Below are 24,577 nucleotides of genomic sequence, written 5' to 3' on the forward strand. Positions count from 1 at the left end.
TTCCTGTTAGTTCCTCAACTCTGTTTTAAGTAAAATGCATTCATAATATTTCTCGTAAATAAAATACATTGCTTACTTCCTTTTGCACTAATTACAATTATCATGATGCAACAAATTATTTAATACAAATGACCTGTAACGATTGTTACTATGTTTCATACGTGGTGCCTAAATTCCAAAAATGAAAGTAAATGAGCGTAGATTATACAAAATTAGCGCATAATCGCCAGAAAAGAATATTTAACTCAGAAAAGAAAGAAATGAAAATAGATTAAAAGTGCATGGAAAATATTTTAAATTTTAAATTAGGGATGTTTTCAATATCTGAAGATTACAAATAGCTAATTATCAATTGTATTTTAAATAAATTGTGTAGCTGAAGTTTCACATCCCCTCGCATTTTTCCTTTTCATCCTTCCTTTCATTGACTTCTTCGATTACTTTATCAGTCAAGACATACATACATACATACATACATACATACATACATAATTTGTCTCTTAACAAAACTGACCACTACCTTATGTAAAAAAGACTTATGTCACTGTAAACTAAATTAATTTACTCAATTTTTATAATTTAGAATGTTTTTAACATATTTTTCCGATATATCTATTAATCGATGCTAAAGGATTTTCGTTTTGACAAGCCAGCTACCTCAAGTAACCATCGAAATTGTAAGCCCGCCGGTTTGGGCTATCATGTTATGTAAAATGACCTTTGTCCTTTAAGATCCGGTAAGATCAAATTCCACCACTAAGAACAGAAATGTAAATAAGATAAGTTACAGTGAGGTAAAAACTATATTTATCATTAGGTGCTCACAATGCCGTATTTATTCAAGTGTATGTAATTTGTTCACAGTTTTAAACTTAATTACAGTATAATCACGCAAGACAGAGTTCTTTTTTCTGATAACTTTCATTAGTCTAATTGCATGGTGAATAGCTTTTAATAAATATGTATAGTCACATATTATCAATAAAAGATAATCAGCCAGGTGACTACAGTACCTCGCATTCCTCTGCCTAAAGTATATTATCAACCGTCTATTGGCAAGTTTTATACATGTACACTGTTAGAATTAAACGGCGTATTTCAATTTAGAACTGAGAAAAAAAAAATCTTATCAATATTATCGTGACTTTATATGTTAATAATAAAGAAATAAATGAAATTAATTACTTGATTCGTGAAAGGCAAATCATGGTATCAGTTTTCAAAAGCCTTTATAATAATAATAATAATAACAATAATAACAATAATAATATGACCTTCCAAGGTCATCCCTATAATTAAATCACCTGTCCTTCAAAGGTTATATTCTCCTTCTGCGTATGGCATCACTTCAGAAAAAATTAATCTGTATTAAGCAGTCACCTGTCTTGAGAAATCGGGTTACAATTTGACTTCCTAGAGTTGGCTGCTGCCCATGTTTTTTCAGTAGAAAGCTAATTATATATATATATGTGAAACCAGATTTGCTGCAAATCGAAACTTAGAAGATTCAACTCGGTCTTCAGGACAACTCTAGCCCGACCCCCGACATTTTGGAAATTCATTTCACTTTCATATGTTGATAATATAAATTTCAGTCATTTAAGAGATCATCGGATTAGAGTGACCTAATCTGTCTCAGTAAATCACATTTATGACATTTTGTAAACTATGTGATCAAAACTGACCATAAAACAATCTTGTTATCAACAATGTAAGGGGAAATAACCTCATAGAAATGCGAACGGCGTCGAGTCAATTAATCTCCGTGTCTGAATGTAATGCAGTTTCTGTTTATTTGCTCAAGCTCACAAAATGCTGCTCCAATTACACATTCTGTGGGTACACACAATCAAACGGATGGAAACTTATATTTTCACATGTGAGAATATAAGAATGAAACAAGTATGAAACGTATTACGCCAATAAGTTTATATATTGCACACTTAAATAAATAATAGAAACTTAAATATGTATTTATCATGTGGTCTAGAATCGTACTGTACCTAAGACTCCATCAGACAACATTCCTGCAGGAGGGCATTTCTTGATGGAGTAGGCGATATCAGGTGTACTACTTCACGTGATGTCAGTGATAAGAGGAAACGCATACTATCCAAAATTAAATCTCTGTAGTTAGCAAAATGAAGTTCCAAAGGTGACCACTACTGGTCACCAAAATGGAAAGCAAGCAATTAACTTGTACTAGTATCTTCGGACACGGTTCACGTGAACGTGAACGTATTAACCCAGTTTTGGTTTATGTGGATTTTAAAAGTCATACGAGAGAGCAATATAATGGTAAGGTATCGCAAGTATGGTTGGACATTGCAGGTCCACAAATTGCAAAAAACTGGAAACAAAATGGAAGCATCGTTGCTCCATAAATTGCAAGGACATGCACACAAAACATAAATAAAGACTTCAAGGTGCAATAACAACCATATGAGATATTACTATAAACAAAGTAATATACGAAGTTAGCATGTGTGCATATTTGCAGTGAAGTCTAAACGAATTCACAAATGAAAGAAAAAACCAAGAAATAACCCCGGTTGGTATGATGGGATACAAATGGCAAATGGTTGGTTGATATTAATTATAACAGGTTAATAAATTATGAATCCAACAGCCTTGCGATGAATACATGACAAATGTATAATGTTGGAATTTGTGTATATTAGCCGCGAGCAATAGTATGGAACAAGATAAAGTAACCAGTTGCTACTATAACTTCAAGCCCACATTCTAATTTCGAACGGTGGTGAGTTGTTTCAGAGGTCTGGGAGACATTTACGATCGATTGCTCGCTCAAGATTTGACAGCTATTAAAAACTTCTTTACGAAATGTAAATGCCTGTGATTGCAAATGAAGTTTATATAAAATCTGATGTAATTTTGCAAACCTTGAATGAAAGTCCAATGACTGAATGTCAACATTAGTAATTCTGGGGACACTAAGATTTTAAATCTGACACTATGGTGGCTATTTGAATTTACCATTAAGCCACCATTTTGAAAACATGTCCCTACTGTGGTGAAGGGAATTTAATGATTTTTTTTTTATATATGATTAATATTTGATGACATAATGGCGGTTATGGGAATTTAACACTGTAGGTTAGAATGACGGTTATGAAATTTGAACATTATGCTCCCACTTTGAGAAAATGTCACTATAGAGGTAAAGGAAAGTTAATTTCAAAATTGTCCATAGGTTTATCATTGTGGAGCACTTTGGGATCTTATGAGAATTATTATTGTGGGTGTATATGGGAACTGAATATTGGATCCAAAACACATCCGTCCAACCATTATTATTAAAGGTAATCGAAAAACTTAGTATGGGAAAACCATGTAACTTTTAAATCCAAGCTGTTCTCCGTAATCTTAAGTCTAAGGATTTTTGTTTCTACTTCTTTCTTTATAGTTTAAGATGGTGCCGTCATACAGGTATATCAGGATTCCCTAGCTCTTAGATTCAAGAGGTAACTCGAGTAGCGAAGCTTCACTCATTATTAACATTATCAACAAAAGTCCATGATATATTATATAGTTGTCTCCAGCATGTATTTGGTATTCACGACACTTACTATGGTTCAAGTCCTACTTAATCAACAGGGCATACATTGTGTCCGCAAATGGAAACCATTCTAGCCCAGTTGATCCATGTTTTTATGTTCCACATGGCTCTGTTCTTAGTCCCCCTTATCTTTTTCATATACACTCAGCTATAGATAAACATCAGGTATCTCACCAGTTGTACGCTGATGACACTCAGAACCAACTTCCTAGTTGATTTTGAAGCTACCATCCAATGCGTAGAGAGGTGCATTTCCAATGCTAAGTCATGGATAACATGTATCTCTCGGCAACCGTTCGTCTTCGGGAGACGATGGTGGAGCTATCCATTTGGCTGTCCTATCTGCACCTTCGCGAGTGGCTAAAGAGTCCTGTTATATATATTTGATTTAATTATATGTGATTTAATATATATTTATTTCAATTTAATTGTTTGTCAGTTTTAAATGTTTTTCTTAAAAATATTTCATTACATGATATTGTAATATAAATTTATTCACTAGAGATGATACTTTCTTTTAGAAAATAGTCTGACCTTGACTGTTAGTTTATAAACACCAAGTGTAGATCTAAATCCTGACCTTGTTTCAAAATTCGTAGCATCCACCAGCTGCTAAAGTCCATATTCCGTGTGTGATGGAAAAGCTGCATCGTCGGCGAAGAGGAATTCACAGATGAGAACCTCTGTGACTTTTATCTTAGCACAGAGAAGGGCGATATTGAACAACTTGCCGTCAGCCCTGGTATGGATGTACACTCCCTTGCTGAAGTCTTTGAAGGTGTTCTGGAGGAGCATGGAGAAGAAGATGGCAAAGAGTGTCGGCGCAACGACTCAGCCATGCTTCACTCCGCTGCTGACTGTGAAGACCTCCGATGTTTCGTTATTGAAGCACACTGTGTTGTGCATGTTCTCGTGAAACGACATGACCACTGCGAGCAGTCGTGGGGGGCAGCCGATATTCTACAGGAACCTGAAGAGTCCGCTCCAACTGAGCAGGTCAAACGCCTTTGTCAGGTCTATGAAGGCGATGTAGAGAGGCATCTGCTGATCACTGCAGATGGCGTAGTGAGATCATGTCTATAGTTGACCGGCCGGCTCAGAAGCCACACTGGGACTCAGACGACATGTAATAAGCTGAATATGAATGATGAAAAAACTGAGGTCACCCAAATCACATCTTCGCTAGCCAATGTTTCTATAAAGCTATATACACCTTGGCATATCGAGCAGATATTTCTTTGATTCGGGTCTTTGAATCAAAATTAAGTTGTTCAAATTTGAATTGAATGAACTGATAAATAAGTACTTTTCCAGTGCTGGTCCGCGTTTGTACAAATAGCTTTGACTAAATTAGACCTATAATGGCTTCCCTCTGGTACGTAGTCATACTTTCGATATTAAACTTACAAAGTATCCTTATTAGGTCATTTTGCCACCACCGTTTTCGGCCGATGTACAATGCACCACGCTATTGGTTAGTTGTCATTACATACTATGGGGGGGGAGGGGGCAACACATGAAATCCAATAGATGTTGCTAGGACAAAGCACCGATATAGCTGTTCGATCCGCCAAGGTGTAGCTAGGGTTATCAGAACCTTGGCTAATGAAGATGCCCACATCGCTACGCAGACTTTCTCGCTCATATCCTTTACCTCTAAAGCAATAAGTGCCAGCAATATCAACATTAAATTTACAGTCAGTGCAAAACCTAGGTGTCACACTCGACAGTACACTCTCATTACACCAACATCTAATGAACACATGCAAGGCTGCATATCTGGAGCTGAGACGCATCAGCTCCATTTGCAATTTATTTTCTTTCTTTCAATGTCACTAAATTACGTATGTGTTCCTTAGTACTTTCAAGACTGGACTATTGTAATTCACTTCGATCTGATTCTTCTCATTATCTTCTAAAGAAACTTCAAAAAGTTCGGATCATCTTTAGATTATGAAGAATTGAGGACACCTCCCCCTCCTTTATGACCTTCACTGACTGCCCATTCGATCCAGAATCAAATACAAAATCTGTTCACTATGCAACATTTCGTTGACTGGCTCCAGTCCAATATCTCAACTCACTCATGTGTACACCTCATCTAAAAACCCACGCTCCTCTTTCGACACTCTCATTCCCACTGTACCCACAATTAAAACGAAGTCATATGGACAACGTTTTTTTTTGCGTACCAGGGACATCAACTTGTAACGCATTAACCATAGCTCTTAGACACAATGACACTACGATCTCATTCAAGAGCTCTCATAAAACTCGACTATTTCGACTAAAAGAACAGACTGAAGGATTTAATAATGTTAACTTCCTTAGCTATTGTCGGCATGTTTTTGTTTTGTAATTTCGTGAATCTTAATTTTGTAATCTTGTCGTTGTACATGTTTTTAAGTGTTATATAATACTGAAAAGTGCTTAGAGCTTCTCAAGATTAGGCGCTTTACTAAATAATAATAATAATAATAATAATAATAATAATAATGATAATAATAACTATTATTATAATATAATAATAATAATAACTATAATAATAATAATAATAATAATAATAATAACAATAATAATAATAATAATAATAACTATTATTATTATTATTATTATTATTAGCATTATTATTATTCGTCCCAGGAGCAATAACAGTAGATAATATTGCCTCCACAGGGATCATCAGTTCTTTTCCTTGATTTCTGTCTTCATCCTTTATTGTTTACTTTCGTTGAAGAGAGCTTTGCTATCATCTCTTTGTCCCATTCATTTCTTGTCGAATCGGTGTAAGTGAAAGTGTCAACGTTGTTGAAAACATTTGCGTGAAGGTGTTAGCATATATTGGTTGGCAATCTTCTCTCTCTCTCTCTCTCTCTCTCTCAGCGTAATGTAGCTGATGTTTTGTCTATTGTGTACATCAATTTCTTCAGAGAACTCAGAGTCTGTGCAATCGTTTACTATAAAGATTGCTACTGAAAGGTCTGAAGAGGTAGCGATGATTGTCAGAGTCGCTTGCAAATGTTCCGTCTCTCACAGGTCTGTTCGATCCATCAACGACTGTATGTCTTCAAGTAAGCGAGCCATCTTCGTAAGCTTAGGATTCTGTGGTAAGTGGAATATATGTTGATCTTAACGGAGAAGTTCCATCCACCGTTTGTGTCCGACAAAATTTTATTTTTGTCCTTTCATAAGGTCAAGTAGGACATCACTGATATCCCTACAAACGGCAGTCGTTTATATTTTCATTTACAACATTCCTCTTTAATAGAGGACAGACTGGTTATTCTAACACGAAAGCAGACCTTAAGGCTAACAACTGAGCTATCAGCGTCGGAAAAAATACTCCTTGTAAACGATCTCATTTTTTCTTCTTTTGACTGACTGGAGTTTAATTTTCACCATCGGTCGAAGCATTTGAAGATGTTATCCTAATTATTGTTTTTGTGTCTTCGTCAAGGAATTATTTTATTTTAACACGTACAAACAACATTTATATACCGTATCGATAAGTAATTTAGGACCTTTTTGAATTACCAATTTCCACATGGGTGTATTTGCGTTGGTTAGCATCGATAATATACCCCCAATGTTTTGCTAAAGAGTGACGCTTTTTCCTCTATTTTTATGGAATCTTTAGACAACGGTGCTACTGCTGTGAACTCTTGATAGAAGAAATCTTGTCCAGACAACTTAGGTAACTTCTGTTCTAATTTGTCTTCTTTGCGGGTACTATACGTTGTCGTGGCGCGGTACGAGTTCGACATGCAGATCGGATGACGAGATATCGAATTTACTGGAATGGACTAAATCGATTGAGTTCTTGTTGGACAAATCGAGTAAACTTTGTTCCGGAAGAAGATTGTGGGGTAGCACTATTAACCACTCCTTTCTACCTAGTCATCTTTCTTTTGGTGTTTGTCTTTGCTTCATTTTACCCTGGATACTGTATTGGGACCGCACCTTGAAACCTAACGAATATTCATTTCTGTGCGAAATTTAGTTCCACCAGAGTTCAAGATAACTCTTTTCCTGGTTTAGTTATTCGTTTTTGGAAACCGTGCTTTTCGAGAAACAAAAACGTTGCCTTTCATGAGGAATGTGCGTAATTCATTGTAGCAACTGGCATATCGTCTAAGAAAGCCATCGCAACACTTCCTCCAGGTTTGCCTCCAGCAATGTGAACGCGCTTGTACATCTTGTTCATGCATGATGGCATACAGTAAGCGAATTAATATGGCAGCAAGATGAAACTGAACAATGTTAGGAATGAAGGGAGTAAACGTTGTGGGGGGCGGGATTACGGATGTAGGCCAAAAAGAGGAAAGTGACGTGTACATCGCTGCATTCATAACTCCTAATCTATTCCAAATCTGAAGCAATCTTGGTAGCATGTTTAATATTGACTAGTATATACATGTTCAGCAAACGTTTTGTATCGTCATAAGCAGAATTCATCCACTGTGCTCCTAACTGTTTAGCCAACATGACTGAACTTGAGATTTGTCTCAAAGACTTTTGAAAAAACACCACATAACGGACATTAAGACGGATGATGTGAAGGACTTTGTAAAAACAATGTTTGGGTAATGAAAATAATACTAGTTTTGTTATTATATCCTGTTCGTGTAAATCAGAGTTTAATTTCTTTTCACTTAATATTTAATTGAAATTGGTGAGATGTGTTTCTCTAGAGTCGGAAACGATTCCGGCGTCTTCACGGGGATTATCTTCAACAAACGAAATGTGCTCTTCTTTCTCTCATTTACGGGCAAGGCAAGCGCCACTTTGTGTAACACTGCATGATGCGTTGCTGTGGATGATCAACAAATCAATATTTGTGTTGATCCAACGCTTGAAACATTCTTATTCACATTATCGCTGGGTTTAGCAATGAGCATATTAATGGGAGTGAGAAGATACATTGTCCTAAACTTTCGCGATCTCTCTTTTCTTGGATCATCTTCTCTTCATTCTGTACACTCATTCGCTCTCAAGTGTCATAGATCATCATGCAGTGCCTCACCAATTGTACGCTGATGACACCCAAATATACAAATCTAGCCACCCAACTGAAGTTGATGCTACCATCCAAGGTGTAGAGAGGTGCATTTCTGATGTGAAATCATGGATGACTTGTAACAAGCTGCAGATGAATGATGATAAAACTGAGGCCATTCTGATCACAACACAAAGACTTTCTCATTCACATCCTTTACCTCAAACAATAAATATCAGCAACGCCAACATTACATTCACACAATCAGTACGAAACCTAGGTGTTACTCTGGACAGTACTCTCACATTGCACCAACATGTCATGAACATACGCAAGGCTGCATATCTTGAGCTGAGACGCATCAGCTCAATTCGCAAATATCTTTCAGTTGATGCCACTAAAACACTTGTATGTTCATTAGTACTTTCAAGACTGGACTATTGTAACTCAATTCTGTCTGGTTCATCTCAATATCTACTCCAGAAACTTCAAAAAGTTCAAAACACAGCTGCTCGGATCTTACTTAGAGTACCACGATCAGAGCACACCTCCCCGCTGCTCTGTACCCTATACTTGCTATCCATTTGATCCAGAATCAAACACAAAATGTGTTCTCTGTGCTACATTTCACTGTCGGACTCTAGTCCAACATACCTATCTGACCTCACCCATGTGTACACACCAGCAAGATACTTACGCTCCTCTTCTGACAATCGTATACTCATTATTCCAAGTATGAAAATAAAGTCATATGGACAGCGTTCTTTTGCATAAAAGGGCCCAGCAACGTGGAATGAATTGCCCACTGAACTTAGACACAAAGACACAGTGATCACATTCAAGAGGGCTCTCAAAACTCGCTTATTTCGACTGCAAGAACAAACTTAAAGACCTAATAATGTTTCCTAAGTGAAATATTCTCAGCATGCTTTTATTTTTTAATGTTTTTCTGATTTCATGTTGTTTGTTTTTGTAATAATATTATTATCTTTCTTATCTTATAGGTGTTGCCTAATGTTGTAAAGCGCTTAGAGCTTCTAAAGATTAGGCGCTATAGAAAGTCCTCATTATTATTATTATTATTATCATCTTGCGAACGGAAGTAGTAGTCACCAATCTAGAGGGTTGTTTAATTTTTAGAAAAATAGAGAGACGGCACAAAACATTTTGTACTTAAACGAAATTTAATTTATGTTTTCCAAAAATATACAACGCATAGAATACGACTTCATGGCGACTAAAAATGAGATTACATCGAAGGGACTGTGGCTCTACTGTCTGAAAAGACTTTCGAGAAATTCAAGATAAGACCAAATCTTCTCCTAACTGCCAAGTCTTGAAACCATTTTTGATATTCTTGCGTATTAAGATTTTCAAATTGACTGCCATGGCCATCATATTAATTGCAAGATCGGAAACATTTCATTTAGAGCAATCCAGAAGACATTGCGTTCAAACCCCCATGTGGATATGACCACCCATTCAAGGGAATCAGAGACATTACTTTCGATATGTTCTTTGTGGCAGCTATATTGGATGTTTTCATAGCATTATTTACATTTAGAACCAACTAGATATCAGAAGAAGTCTATTAGTGAAATCCACATGTCGATATGACCATCAATTCCTAAGAAGTAACGATAACAAAATTTCAAAGACGGATGCCATGGTGACCATACTGAATGTCAGACTATTATGATTTTCATTCAGGAACAAGTAGACAACATATTCTGGTGAAAGGCTCATGTTGATATAAATTTCCAGTTAATGCGTTCTCTTAACTCCAAGGGTAGCATGCATTCTTGGTATTCTTGGTCATCAAGGTAACGATATAATAGAAACATCCGTGTTCTTTTAAAATGATGAAGCAACAAGTGATGGTACTAGGTCGTCGGTCCAATAACTTAACATTTTATCAGATCGTGGCAATGACAAATTTGTTCGACATATATATCTTCTGTCAAAATTTCAGGGTGTGATATTGGAAATCTAGCATGTTTACAGACCGAAAGGGACAACAAACACGTATTGCTATGTTTATTTTATTTGTACTCCATCTTTTTCGTACAGCAATTTGTCTCACTTGCTCGTCCTACAAAAAAAAACTGTCACGAGTATGAAGGTTCTGTTGTCCACTCCTGGAGCACTCTACAGTTCTGATAAATTAAGTTTCTTGAATACATTCATGTACGACACAAAGGCTAGTGAAATGAATGGCAGTGTGCTAGGAACATTCAGAGTAAAGGAAGATAAGCTTACGGTATGGTTCCGTTTATTTTTCTTCTTTTTTATTGATCCAGTAAATCGTCTTGTTCGCTAATATACCGCCGAATGTAACAATAATGCTCCAAACTGATATTTTCTGGTGACCTATGGGGCGTCGTTTCTTTCCTTGTGTAAATCTTTTTAATGATTGAAATCCTTTTATCCACATTTGTGGACAAGTTTCCGGTAATTTACAAACGCTTGCCTTTTGTTTGAATTGTTTCATTTTATGTCGGTCATAACAGGCTTGACTCTTAAATCGCCGAATAGAAGTATAATACAGAAGAAATAAAAATGTTTAACGTCATGAAGATCTCGATGATAACAGCCGTTACATCTCTCTACACACCGAACGTTTTCCTCTCGTTTGATGAAAACCATATTCATCTTTTCACTATGTATTATTGGTAAATAAGAAATCCATTGAGACCGGTAATAATATCAAGGTGATTTTCCGTATGGAAAATTGGGTCCTACAAGCAGGAGATCTGCACGAATCACTTGAGGGTAAACTTAAAATTTAAATCAAGAGGCTAATTACTTCTAGAATTTTCTGCATTGCGTAGGAACTACAGACTGTATTCCGTTGAAATTCCTTCTTCTCACCGTTTGAGGTTGCTTGATTCTCTAACGTTCATCCGTAGTCATTTCCATTCCATCTATATGCATGATCACCAGCCAACATGATAGCGCGGTCTAACACACGTGTTCTTGGTCGTTGTCAATTTTCAAAATACTTTCTCTAATGATCGAGAGTTAATCCACAGAAAAGAGTGCGATTTCCGTTATCTGAATGAATTTAGAGGACAATCGTGTGGTGATGAAGTTTCCATAGGAAATTAAAAACTTCGCCGATCAATTGTTGTGCAGGTGGAATGTTGTCGGTTATTTCGGAAGGTGTTAATTCAGCAGATTTACTAACTGCTATCCATAGAGGAGATTACACACTGCCATGGGTAATAGAGAGTCGCAAACAACCTTGATCTTCACCTCGGCAACATCGTTCCGTCTCATTCAAAATAAATTATAATCAGTTCATAACAAACGCAGCCACTTTCTCCGCGGTGACCTGGAACTTAAGTCCTTAATTTTGATGGTGTAAGAGTTGGTTATTCGTTCGAAATTCTGTGCAATTCACCTTGCTGGTCGAGTGAATAGAAGAAAAAAAACCTCAAAGGACATCTACAAAGTTTCTTTCTTGGAAGACCTAGACTCAGCCTTAGGAATATAATGCTGATGATGACGACGATGATTAACTTTTTCTTCCAAAACTTCACTTATAGTGCGGGGTGACACCGGATAAAATCCGTTGTTTTCACGTCACGTCACAAAACGTGTGTACTTCCATATCCGCCATTTTGAGCCCCTAGCCCCTCAAATCGGCATCTAATAACATTGTTCTTCCCGCATAATTACAAAGGCGCGTCTCATTTTTTGCGTAAGAATATAATAATACATCATATTCTGTTGTGCATGTCAACCGCACGAGACAATGCGTGACTTTTCTACTTGTTTTCTTCAAGTAAAACGTTTAAATTTCAACAATCTTTGTTATTCTTTCATAAGCAAAAAGATCGATCGATAAACAAACGCATAAACAAATGGATACACAAACAAGCAGAAACATTTAATAAGTTTTAATTTTCATGGGATGAAATCAATCATTTGGTTATCTTTCAAGTTAAAAAGCTAATTGTTAATATATAATTTAATATTTCTAAAAGCATTTCAGGAATATTTCGTTTTGACATTCGACGCAAAGTCATGTTTGGTTTTGCATGTGTTTCGTTTGAATACAGTGAAGATGTAACGTCTTTTTGAACGGTTATCACTTTCATTCAGTATCACCCTACGTCCATCATCTCCACAACAAATACAGTATTTGACCAGTCTAATTAAACTGATTTGTCAACTGTCTTTGGTACAAACACCTGTTGTCGCCAAAAGTATTTGTACATAAAAGTTCTGGCATAAAACACATGCTGTAAAATTTTAATTTATAACTGATATTGTATCCTGAAAATCGTTGTCCGGAAATACTCTTTCAAGATGACAAGCTTAGGGATATGATACGACACACTTTTTAAAAATGTAAATTTTGCCTGTTTGTAAAATAAGAATGCATTTCTATTTGACAGCAATATACATGATTACGGTTCAGCTTCACTATTATGTCTTTCGATAAAAGCAAGGGAACTTCTAGCCTTATTTTTATTTTCGTTCTATAAGGCACTTAATTTCAAGTTTAATACATGCATTGTTTCAATGAAGTAACTGTCCTTGTCGACAGTTAAATCAGATTATTATCTTGAATATACGTGATGACTAATGTTGATAAAGGTTTGTTGGAGACTCATAATGGCGGCGCAAGTGCGATCGCATTGCATTGTGGGTAATTGCGTTCTCAATCGTGACGTCTGTGAAAACAACCCATAGTAACGTTGTAGCTGCTTATTTATGTCGTCAGTTATGTGAACTTTTCATGATGTAAACGATTAAAGTTTGATATGACAATACTCTCTCTTTCCCTCTGGGTGGGTGAGTGTGTTTCTTTTACGGTTGTGCATCTGGTAAATAAAGCGATGAATTCGACTGTTACACACTAACCAGACAACCATCATACGTTTAAGCATTCAAAACCAATTAAATGAACATTTACTACGTCTGACTATGTCAAAAGCCTCGTAAATTAGGTAGAGAAACTTGATCTACATCACGGATAAAAGAAGACTTGTGAAGTCCATCGGACTCTATACTATATAACTGGTGGGGGGTATTCAAAACAGAGAAAGAAAAAGAGAAACAGGTTTGCAGGAAGAATGTCACCTAATGCGAGCTGTTCGTGAATGGCTGAGATATGAACAGCTGCAGCAACATCCGTCACACAAAGAAACTCCAGGGGTAGAAGATTGGGGGAGTGAAGGTATTCTGCCTCGCGTGAGCCTGTATGTCTCCATCAACCACATGGGTGGTAACTACCACATGTGCTGCCTTGATGCAGGCAATAATTTTCTCTGAGATCAAACAAATCTTTTCATAACTAATTTAAAGATTTTAAAATGGATTTTTCTTTATGTTTTAAATTTGGTATTATCATTTTGTTTCCGTTTTGTCTTGGGGATAATTAGAGACTGTGTGATAAAATCGCAATGTATATATTGCTTTGGGTGTGAGACTTGACACTTAAGTGGGACAGAATCCGATGAAAAGTGGAGATTACAATTAAGTATTTAAATTTCCTGCCATTACTTAAACTTGTCATCGCAAATTTCTCTTCTCGATTATAGTTAGTTTGTATCTCAGCAACTGAAGTAATTTCCGGGTTTCCTGAGACATTTCAAACATACATTCATACATACATATATACATACATACACACACACACACACACACACACACATAACAAACAATGAGACGACTAGACTAGGTGACGTAAGAAGTAATAGGAAAATAAGCATACATTCAACTGGTACAAGAAAAGAGCAACGGAGTATAAATGTATATATGTCTCTTTGACCTAGCCAACGATTTCATGTTACTTATCAGTACAGCTTAAGATATAACTTCCTTGTTTACATTTGTATCTGTAAATCATGACGACAAATAATCAATAGTATTCGAACACTACATTATAGTGAAGTTAAAGGTCAACAGAAAAAGCTATTGCATCAATTTGGAGATGTATAGATTTGGAAGCCTTCGGTTTCTATGATCAGTTATCAGTTACATCTATGCATAAAGTGACCGTGTGATCCTGGAGACATGATGTCATCCAGTTAAACATCAATCATTTCAACGCGAAGAAATACGTATGAGACAATCACAATACTGTCATACTAGTATGAAACTGATTTTTTTTTTATTTGTTGTTCAGACAATATACTTTGGTTCATTTATCATTGGAAGAACTTACTGCAGATTATATTGGCAAATCGTATCGGATTTTGAGGCATCATGATTTTTGGGCAGATCGTGGCAAATTTTGGGCCATCATGATTGTTGCACAGATCGTGACGAATTTTAAGCAATCATGATTGATATTTTCGAATCGTGCTCCAAAAGCATCATGATTGTTGGTCGAATCGTTACTGTTTATCAAAATGAGACGGGCTTTTAATATCTCTCTCTCTCTCTCTCTCTCTCTCTCTCATCGTTATTTTGTTTCTATAAATGAGACTTTATTGTCCTTTCACAGTTAGAGATATCAACATGTCTGTATTTTGAAACAGCCGAAATAACTTCCACGTTATGTAAATATTTCCCTGTATCTCGATGTAATAGTTTGGTATAGCGTCTTTAGCTTTACTTTTGTATGACACGATTCGACAAATAGAGGGCGAACGAACTTTATGCAGACTGGGCCTTGAATTCATAAAGCTTTGAAGACTAAGCCTGGGAAATCACTCAACACGCTCAGTTCAAATATTCCAGACGCTATCAGCAATAAATGAACGAAACATTCATTTGTGGACAGGAGCCCGGGATAGCCTAGTGGTCTAAGGCGCTCAGCCTTATAAATCACTGACATCCCAACTACGTGGGTTCGAGTCTTGGGTTCCTTGAATATGTGATAAAGATTGCCAGTAGCTTCCCGTAGGTCGGTGGTTCTTCCCGGAGTTTTCCAGGCTCTTCCTTCGCCATTTATAACCTATAATTTGCTTACAAATTGCATTAAATCTAAAACAGCAATAAGTATTGACACCTTTGTTCCTATTAAGTAGTATTACAAATAAATACAGGCTTTACTTTGAGCCTGAGTATTTCAGTCAAAATTTATATGATTTCAATACATTAGGGGGGAAAATCTCCAAGATACTGAGATTACTTTTTCTGTTCGTCCGTGAATGGACATTGGGCAGATAATGTGTCAGTTTATTTTCTTGTACTTGTTCCGTCACCCTGTTATCTTTTTTGTTTGCCATGAAATTTAAGCATTGCCTAGATATACATCGACGTAAGGCTGTTTAGCAGGAATAAGATCAAAGATAAGAATATTCGTTTCATATTGAAACACAAAGACAACAGAATTATATACGCTCATTAATAAACCAAAAATGTTTATCAAATTTGATTTTACCCACGCCATTGTGCTATGATTGGAAAGTGGATTCTATATATGTTCAATAATGAAAAATAATTAATCATAAAACTGTAACTCGACATAATCAAAATAAAATCGTCTAGAAATTGCCATGATATGGGTGATTTCGTTGAACTCGACTCAGTTCCTTATTGTTGCTTATGAACAATATCAAATTACCGTATTTAGTAAGTTTATAATTAACAGCTAAGTGCGTTTGGATACCATACTTGAATTATATCGATTTACACCATGGTGCAAATCAATAAACAAAATAAAGGACAAATATATACGTACACATCCACGGAATACGCATAACTTTGTATGCTCGACGCGCATATATATATATTAACCAAGGTAAATAGACAGGTCAGAGCAGAAAAGAACCCGTTTTCTTTACGAAAGAGAAAGTGCCGTGTAAGTTACTATAATTAGGTATATGTTTGTTTTCTACCCCTTCTGGTAGAACAACACTACGTTAGGTGCAAACCGTTCCGGTGGCCTAGTGGTTAAAGCATCCGCCTTGGATGCGAGATGTCGTGGATTCGATCCCCGGCCGAGTAATATCAAAGACTTGTAAAAATGGTACTAACAGCTGCCTCGCTAGACGCTCAGCATTAAGAGGTTAGTGTTAGGACTGGTCGGGGTAACTGGGTGGGACATCATGCTGTGTCTGCAGCATAATGCCCCACTGTTAGACATTACTATAAGCTGTCACACTGCAGACATCATAGCGATATGACTGAAAAAGTGTTAAAGCTACGTTAAAAATCCAAATCACACACACACACACACACACACACACACACACACATTAGGTGCATGGCTGTCCTCCCACCAACCCTTTCTCTCTCTCTCTCTCTCTCTCTCTCTCTCTCTCTCTCTCTCTCTCTTCTTCGCTGTTGTCCTTTTATTTCTCGCGCCCATAAAAATAATATGAATATTTAGTCCACATGAGGCAGAACGTTTGCTGACATTGACGAGAAAGCAACGGACAATGATATATACTACCAGCCTACCAATCTACATATGAACACCGAATTCTCGTCAATTCAACCCTACCATACGGTAAATTCCAATGAACCAACATATGAGCTAAAACGCCTCTAAGATGTATGTAAATTGTCGGAATGACGGAAACATTTATCGGATAGAATTGTTTGTTTACGGTGTAGCTATGGTCACTTGCTGTCAAATCCATGTGAACAGTGTCTTTAACCCATCACTTTTATTTTTAGATATCTGTTGTTGAATCCAGTACGTATTTCATATCACTGACATTCATTTCTACAAAGAATGATATCTAGCTCTAAATACTATTTGTTCACTATATCACATTTATATGTATATACAATGCACATGTGCTAAATACATATTCATGAACTTTGTTAAAGGTATCAACTTAAATACCTATTAAATAATCTAGCTACAAGCAAGCAACTTACCACCGAAGTACCGTTGGGTCTTCATACGTCTATAAATGAAGGAAAATCTTCCGCTTCGTTAAAATTCTGTACTAAGATAGGCTCAACTCGGTCCTTGTTAGGCGACAGTCAAAAAACACCTAAATAAAACTTCCTGGTGAGAAGCGGTGATTGTGCCCGAACCTGTTTATAAAAATAGATGGTGTTGTTTACGTCATTAAGACTAACAGGTAAAATGTCAGCCTTAGTGGAGTTATTGACTGAAAAAGAATACAAGGGATACCCAAGATACCGTATCAATGAGACTGGGCAAGATTTAGTGACGTATTCATCATAGATTTAAACGGGAAATTTTATATGGCTGGGTGCCCATACATATAGAACGAATACGATTATATGAATCTGGTAATTGTTTGCAGTCTTTATTTTCCTTACTGCACTGTATTAAATATAATATGACGCAAAAGACACGTCCGTCCTATATTTAAACATAAAGACACACATACATTTCCTTTTTTTTAAAGCGATTTAGTTAATATAAACATATCAGAAACATAAGGCGATATAAGTAATTGAGATTCCATTGTTGGGGTGGGGGTGTGATAGCTTAAAGATATACATAGAAGTCTTTAAACTTTGAGATCCTAATGCTACGAAAGGGGTGTTAAATTTACAGACAAAATCTCTATAGGACGAAAGCCCTCCCCATTAGGAGTGGTAGGATAAAATCCCTCTAGGAGAAAAGCCACCCAGGAGGACGACAATAACACACACACACACACACACACACACACACACACACGTTTTCGTTTCTTGCAATAAATAATTGTATTTTGGTTTTCACAGCAATTTTATCACGCACTTTCAGTTCTAGATTACAATAAGAAAATATATATATATTTTTTCTAAGTAATATAATTGTTATTACATGCATGATATTTTTAATTATATAATCTACACTTAGGCATAGTTAAACAATTAACTTTTTACAACTGCAGTTATGCAAGCTTAAGTCGGTAATTATCTTTGGTTGAGAAAAAGGTGTAATTAACCCAAACTGCACGATGAACTGTAAATGAATGTGACAGCAATAAAAGGTATTATGTGGGAGTACTTTTGTTCCAATAACACAAGTATTATGCAAAATACCTTTATTCTTTTAATCTGTTTAAACCATATAATTTTGTAATAATAACATGAACTTTATAACCGTTAATTTGTAGGATTTTGTGGCTTTAATTACGTATTAAAATGGTTATATGACTGTGGATACATGTATTATGCATATTGGATTATTCTTTGAATAACAGTTTGTAGCCTTAATGTGACATACACAGATGGATTCAATAAATTTAATTATTTTATTTGGTATTTATGGAATATTGCATCAAAAGAAAAAATATAAAATATAAAAAAATACTTTATTAAGTTGTTTCATAGTCATAACACAAGGTAAACAATACATTACAACACTATACAACTTTACTAAAGGATGCAAGGGAAACCATTGTACATCATAAAAAATATAGTCAGAAACAAACAAACAAAAATGAATGAATGAATGAATAAATAAATAAATATATGAATAAATAAATAACATCTCAATAAAATACACAGTTCTATAAAAATGACCAATGAAACTGCATAACACTGTAAATAACAAAGATATATCATACACAGAAGTCTTACAAGTTTGAGATCCTAATGTTAGGAAGGGGGTGTTAAATTTGTTGGGGGTGCATTCTTATAAAGGGAGGAGGAGGAGGAAGGGATAAATTAACAAAACAGTAGTTTTGCTTGAAGCTATGGTGTAAGTTAATTGTTCGTCATAAATATGATGCATAGGACAATAAACTTACCTGTATCTGTATAACTCTTGGGGTTTGTGTCGGCAAAACTTTTCTTTCGAGAATGTATTCGCCTTTAATGAAATAACTAAATATGTCTGGTCAGGAAGGGTGATACTTAATAAGCGTATTTCAAAATCTTTGAACCACTTCGGTGGCCTAAGTGATTATAGCGTCCACCTCGGATATGGGAGGTCGCGGGTTCGAATTGTGGCCGAGTCATACCAAAATACTGATAAAAATGATACTAACAACTGCCTCGCTTGGAGCTCAGCATTAAGAGGTTAGCGTTAGGACTGATCAGCCTGGAGTCAGGATAATGTGGGTGGGTCATGACGCAACATCTCTGCAGCATGATGCCCCAGTACTAGACATCACTATAAACTGCAACACTGCAGACATCGTAGCGACATGACTGAAAAAGTGTTCAAGCTACGTTAAAAATCCAAATCAAACACAAAATCTTGGATCTAAATTGAACATGATTATACTCCGTCTGGAACTGAACCTAGTACTCTGGGCACGTATTCATGCATTACATTTTCATGTTGCGTTAAGTCTTTAAGTAGAGTGTAACTGTTCATCTCCATTCTGTAAATTTAAATTCCTTTTCTTTTCACTTCATTTTAAACTCCACTTGTACAAACGCAGAAAATACAGGATTAAATCCCGAAAGACGATATATTAGCTGATTTTATCACATCTTTAACCTTTAATTTCACAGCAAAATATAATATAAATGTTAAATACGCACATACATGTTTTCGTTATTGAAATCTCGACCAAACCAAAGATTCATTCTTGCTACAAATGACATTTTCACCAATATGTTTAAGGGATGCGTAAGAAATAAGAGTATGATAACGTAGAGATTATGTTCCTTTTCTAAGACTATATTATATCTATGTATAAAAGAAACAATATACCAAACGATTTGTGTCATGATCCTGGAAAGAACAATGAAAGGAAGTAATTTTCCACGTTAGCAAACTAGGATTTCGAACATTAAGCTCTAAAAGATATTTCTGTTTTATGTTAATATTGATTGTACAGGTAACACACACCTGTATGATTCAGCTATTGGGAAGAAGGGTTAGTTCTCTACCAAAACTAAATTTTTCCTCGCCAATTCCGGTTACTGCCAGTACCTGGACAATCGGAAACACGATATCAGTTACTAGTACTTTACAAATCACTTGCCTAATCGATGTTAAATACATAAAGTAATGGGCAAATTCCACAACTCTACTGCGTATTCTCATCAGGAGCGATGTCCTTTATAACGTCGTTTTTTAATGAAGCAAAAGCTCCTGGGAACAACAGCTCAACAATTAATAGGAACACTCTCGGTGATTACAGCAAATGATCAGGACAAAAAAACAAAAAAAAAACACTGAATGTTTGACAAACTTATCCGCAGTTGGCGCACTTACATTGATAGAAATGCCAGAACCGGCATAAGTTGATTTCTGCAACTTTTTGTGCAGAAACGCCCATTCTCGTTTATACTCACTTTTCTATAAATTTGAAATAGGAAATGAAAATACGTAAATTGCAAAGCTTGAGCAAGCGTTAACATGGCGTCAAAAGATCTGTACAGGCGTTTTTGTTTTTCACCATGTCCACTGGGGAGCAGTTTGGATTTTCGGACAAAAAGGAGGAAAATACACCGTTTTACCATTCAGATTTCGGACGATATGCATTGAACCCTGAACTCATGTTTTGCTCATCAGGTCGATAACATTGTCAGATTGTTTCCCCTGTTTCTTTTGTTTTCTAAACAAACAAACAACGGAATCCACAAATGTTTTTTTGTTGCTGTTTTTTTGTGTGCAAAACTGTCAGAAAAGGCAGCTTTGATGATTGATTAGAAAAATATGGACGTAATTGATGACAATTGTTTTGCTCTTATTTATTGTTTCAAAATATTATTCTATTTATGCAAATATAAATCATGCTTAATATATTATGTAAAAATAATTATACACACAACTATATAAGATGCTTCAAAGTCGAAATAATCATCAAATTAAACGATATGTAAAATAAAACTGGACGTGATCACCTTAGTTCATGCTTTTTGGTAACATAAACCCTGCAATTAAAACACAAACAAGCAAAAATACGAAGCATGCGCTCCAGTCTACGAGTTACCCTCGTGATTAGGTTACAAAGCTAATCAAGTTATCTGGCGTCACACGTTTATGATTCCTTGAACAAATAAACGTACATGATATTCTTTGGAAATAATTATTTATTTTTTTAAAATTCAAATGCTTCGAATTTTTTCATTGTTTTTAAATATTATTACATGTAGAATGTGTCCCTGTGTTTAAACTGCATGTAATACCTAAGTTTAGGCAGTATATGATTTATACGCATGTTTTTGTTTTGTTTTGTTTTGTGTTGGTATTTTGTTTTGTCTTGTTGTTTTTTTTTAATCCCTGAGATCCATGTTTCCGTTCCTCGTTCGAAAAAGTGACTGCCAAGGTTGCAACTCATCCAGACTCGGTGTTTTTTTCCAGTATTCCTCAAATCGAAGACTCCAAAACAACTGGTCCGTCTTTAGTACACAACGTAAAAAAATAGAATTTATAATACAATCGACGTTAAATCAACAAAAAAAAGTAATCACTTAGATTTCATTTAAAATAAATATAAAAAACCAGTAAAAATCTGGGCATTTAAGTATTTTTACACAGTTTCCGAGTTCGGGTTTTCTTTCTTGTCATTGATAGCTACAGATTCTGTATTAAAGCAAGTGTTTTTGTGGAATCTACCCAAGCGTAAATAGCGAGATAAACAGCTATCGACAACAACCATGCAGAACCAGTCACTACTAAGCCAACGATGTTCTGATTAAGACAAATGTCTTACAGCTTCTAGGGAAAAAAATATTTTTTTAAAAATTTGTTAGATATTTTTATCTGATATTATCTAATTAAATCGAACGTAGTATCTATCTTTCCCTATCTCTTAAGAGTCAGTGAACTGTTGTGGGGTAACGCCATTTTTCAGCAAATACATGGCGTCCAATGTCTGATGGAGGAAGAACCTGGTACAACGCCGAGAGGAACCACCAACCCACAGGAAGCTATCTATATTCAAGCTTTCTTGCATACCCGAGTTAGCCAAGTCCGACTCTCAAAACCCGAGCAGACTGCGGTGAGATGTTAGTGATTAAAAAAGGCTAGCTTTATAGACCGAACGGCTACCCGGGACCCCAAAACTCGGTTCACAAAGACTTCCCCAAAAACGAGACAGTCTCGAATGTTCCATCATCACTAGTAATTGGCAAATCTCCTATACACTCTCTTTTCATCAGCGGCTGCTCGTGATAGTATTTCCTCCGTCTGCATGAATATGCATAAACAAAATTACGTCTTCAAGGAGCCATTGAATATCTGATACATGAAGTTACATCTTGATTGATAAGTGACTCTGACTGTAAGAGAAAATCTGAAAGGCTGCCTTAGTCAACATGGAAGGTCATGCTGAATCAACATTTTGATAAAAAATTTCTTGAGCTCGCAGTGATTGGTTGAGCTGGCTTATGTATATTCATGAGAAACGACGAAATCCTACCACTGGCAGCCACGGTTGAAAAGAGATCATAGCCGATTTTCGTCTGTGACTTGCAACAATACCAGTTTTCAGTTTTAAGAAACTTCTATGAGTCGGAACCTGTCCTACTAAACACCGCAAAGTCAGGCAAAGGCAGACAAAGGCAGACAAATTTTTGTTTTATTTCTACATAGTTGTATACATTATACTATATTAACGTTGCTTTGATATTTAAATTTTCAAAAAGCGTGATTTAATGTTGTTTGAAAGTAAAATTGGTGCATACGTACATTTAGTAGAACAAAGGCAGAGAGAGTATGACGAAGTCTTATAACACAGATAGCGCATGACAAAGGCAATCTAACTATGACAAAACCAGATTCAAAAATAATATATAATAATTATCATATTGAGAGACACGTAATAATATTATGAAAGTGATATTAAATATTCTATTAACATTCATAATCATAAATTCATGATGTACTTTCATCGAAAAAGATCGATCATGACAGGATTGATAGTACAAATACAGTACATCTTTTAACATGTTAATATCATAATTTGTTTCAGCATAAACATTACAGTGTCTTAAGCGGTAATACAAATCTTTTCTGTTGTTATTAATGTTGGCGGTATACGATGAGAAGAAGTGATTATACTACAAACAGTAACAAATTACTCTGCCGCTGTCGGCAAAATCAAACGCGGTTCCTGGCTATTTTACTATCCAAATCTGTTCATGCAGTATTGTTCAAAGAGTAATTATTTCATCAACCTTCAATTATATACCAGCGTCGGCAATCTCAAACGTAGGTACTGTTACTGAAATGTCGCGCCTTCCGTGGTTTCGGGCAATATTAAAGGTATGTATTGTTTGCATCAATTAGCAGACTGATTAAAGACCTGACATTTTAAGTTTGTGGATTATTATAAAATGGCCAAGACTAAAAATCGTCATCAAAATCATTTTGTCATTATTCAGTTACGGTATTAAGCTTCACAATTTCACCGCAAGAAAGATCAAGCTCAAAGAGGAAACAAAACAAAGAAGAGAGAAAACAGGTGGAAACGGTAGAAACGGAGTCAGGGGAGGAAAAAACAGACCTGGATAGTGAAGATGAAGAAAAGGAGACAATGAAACCAGAAGGAAATGAGACGGGGGATAGTGGAGAGAAGACAAACGATATGGAAACGGACACGGACATGGACACGGATACAGGAAAACAAGAATCAACTCAATCAACTCAAATGACTACCACGAACAGCACAATACAAAATACAAGCAACAGTACGGCCGAGAGTGGCAGCACTATGGTCTCAATACAGGGGGGTGGGGAAACCAGTGCCCCCTCCAGTGAATTTTCTCAATAATATAAATAAATCATAATAGATAAATAATCAGCAAGAAATGGAAAGCAACACCCTGGTATATGACAGGAATGGAGGGAAAAAACTTGCAGCTCCTGTCAATAAATGTAAATGGCATAAGTAAAGAAAAAATATTAAAATTTCCAGAAGATCTTAAATATGATGTGTTATTTATACAAGAAACTCATAACGGTTTTAAAGGTAACATGAAAGCACTAATAGAGGGTAGGCTGAATGGAGTTTTGATAACTAGTGATTATGTACACACTGATGTAAGAGGGGGGGTGGCAATTTTATTTAAAAACAAAAAGGGACTAGTATGGGATAGAATGGAAGTAGGGAATTTTTTCAAGGGAAGGATGATACATGTTGTAATTGATGAAATACATATAATTAATATTTACATGCCAGCAAATAGGGATCAAAAGAAAATATTTTTAGAACATTTGA

At 35.8% G+C, this 24,577-nt stretch overlaps 1 protein-coding gene across 1 annotated transcript in view; it reads right to left on the reverse strand.

Moving 5' to 3' along the window:
* Nucleotides 1–17,519, reverse strand: part of LOC149770156 (uncharacterized) — a 151,387-nt gene extending 133,868 nt beyond the window's left edge. Inside the window, exon 1 of the mRNA XM_089949322.1 lies at nucleotides 17,367–17,519. The gene's annotated coding sequence lies outside the window, so the exon portion shown is untranslated. The remainder of the gene's footprint in view (nucleotides 1–17,366) is intronic.
* Between the last annotated feature and the right edge of the window lie 7,058 nt (nucleotides 17,520–24,577).

This window comes from Sinohyriopsis cumingii, unplaced genomic scaffold (assembly GCF_028554795.1).
Source record: "Sinohyriopsis cumingii isolate HCF-2022 unplaced genomic scaffold, ASM2855479v2 utg002596l, whole genome shotgun sequence".
NCBI classification, from domain to species: domain Eukaryota; kingdom Metazoa; phylum Mollusca; class Bivalvia; order Unionida; family Unionidae; genus Sinohyriopsis; species Sinohyriopsis cumingii.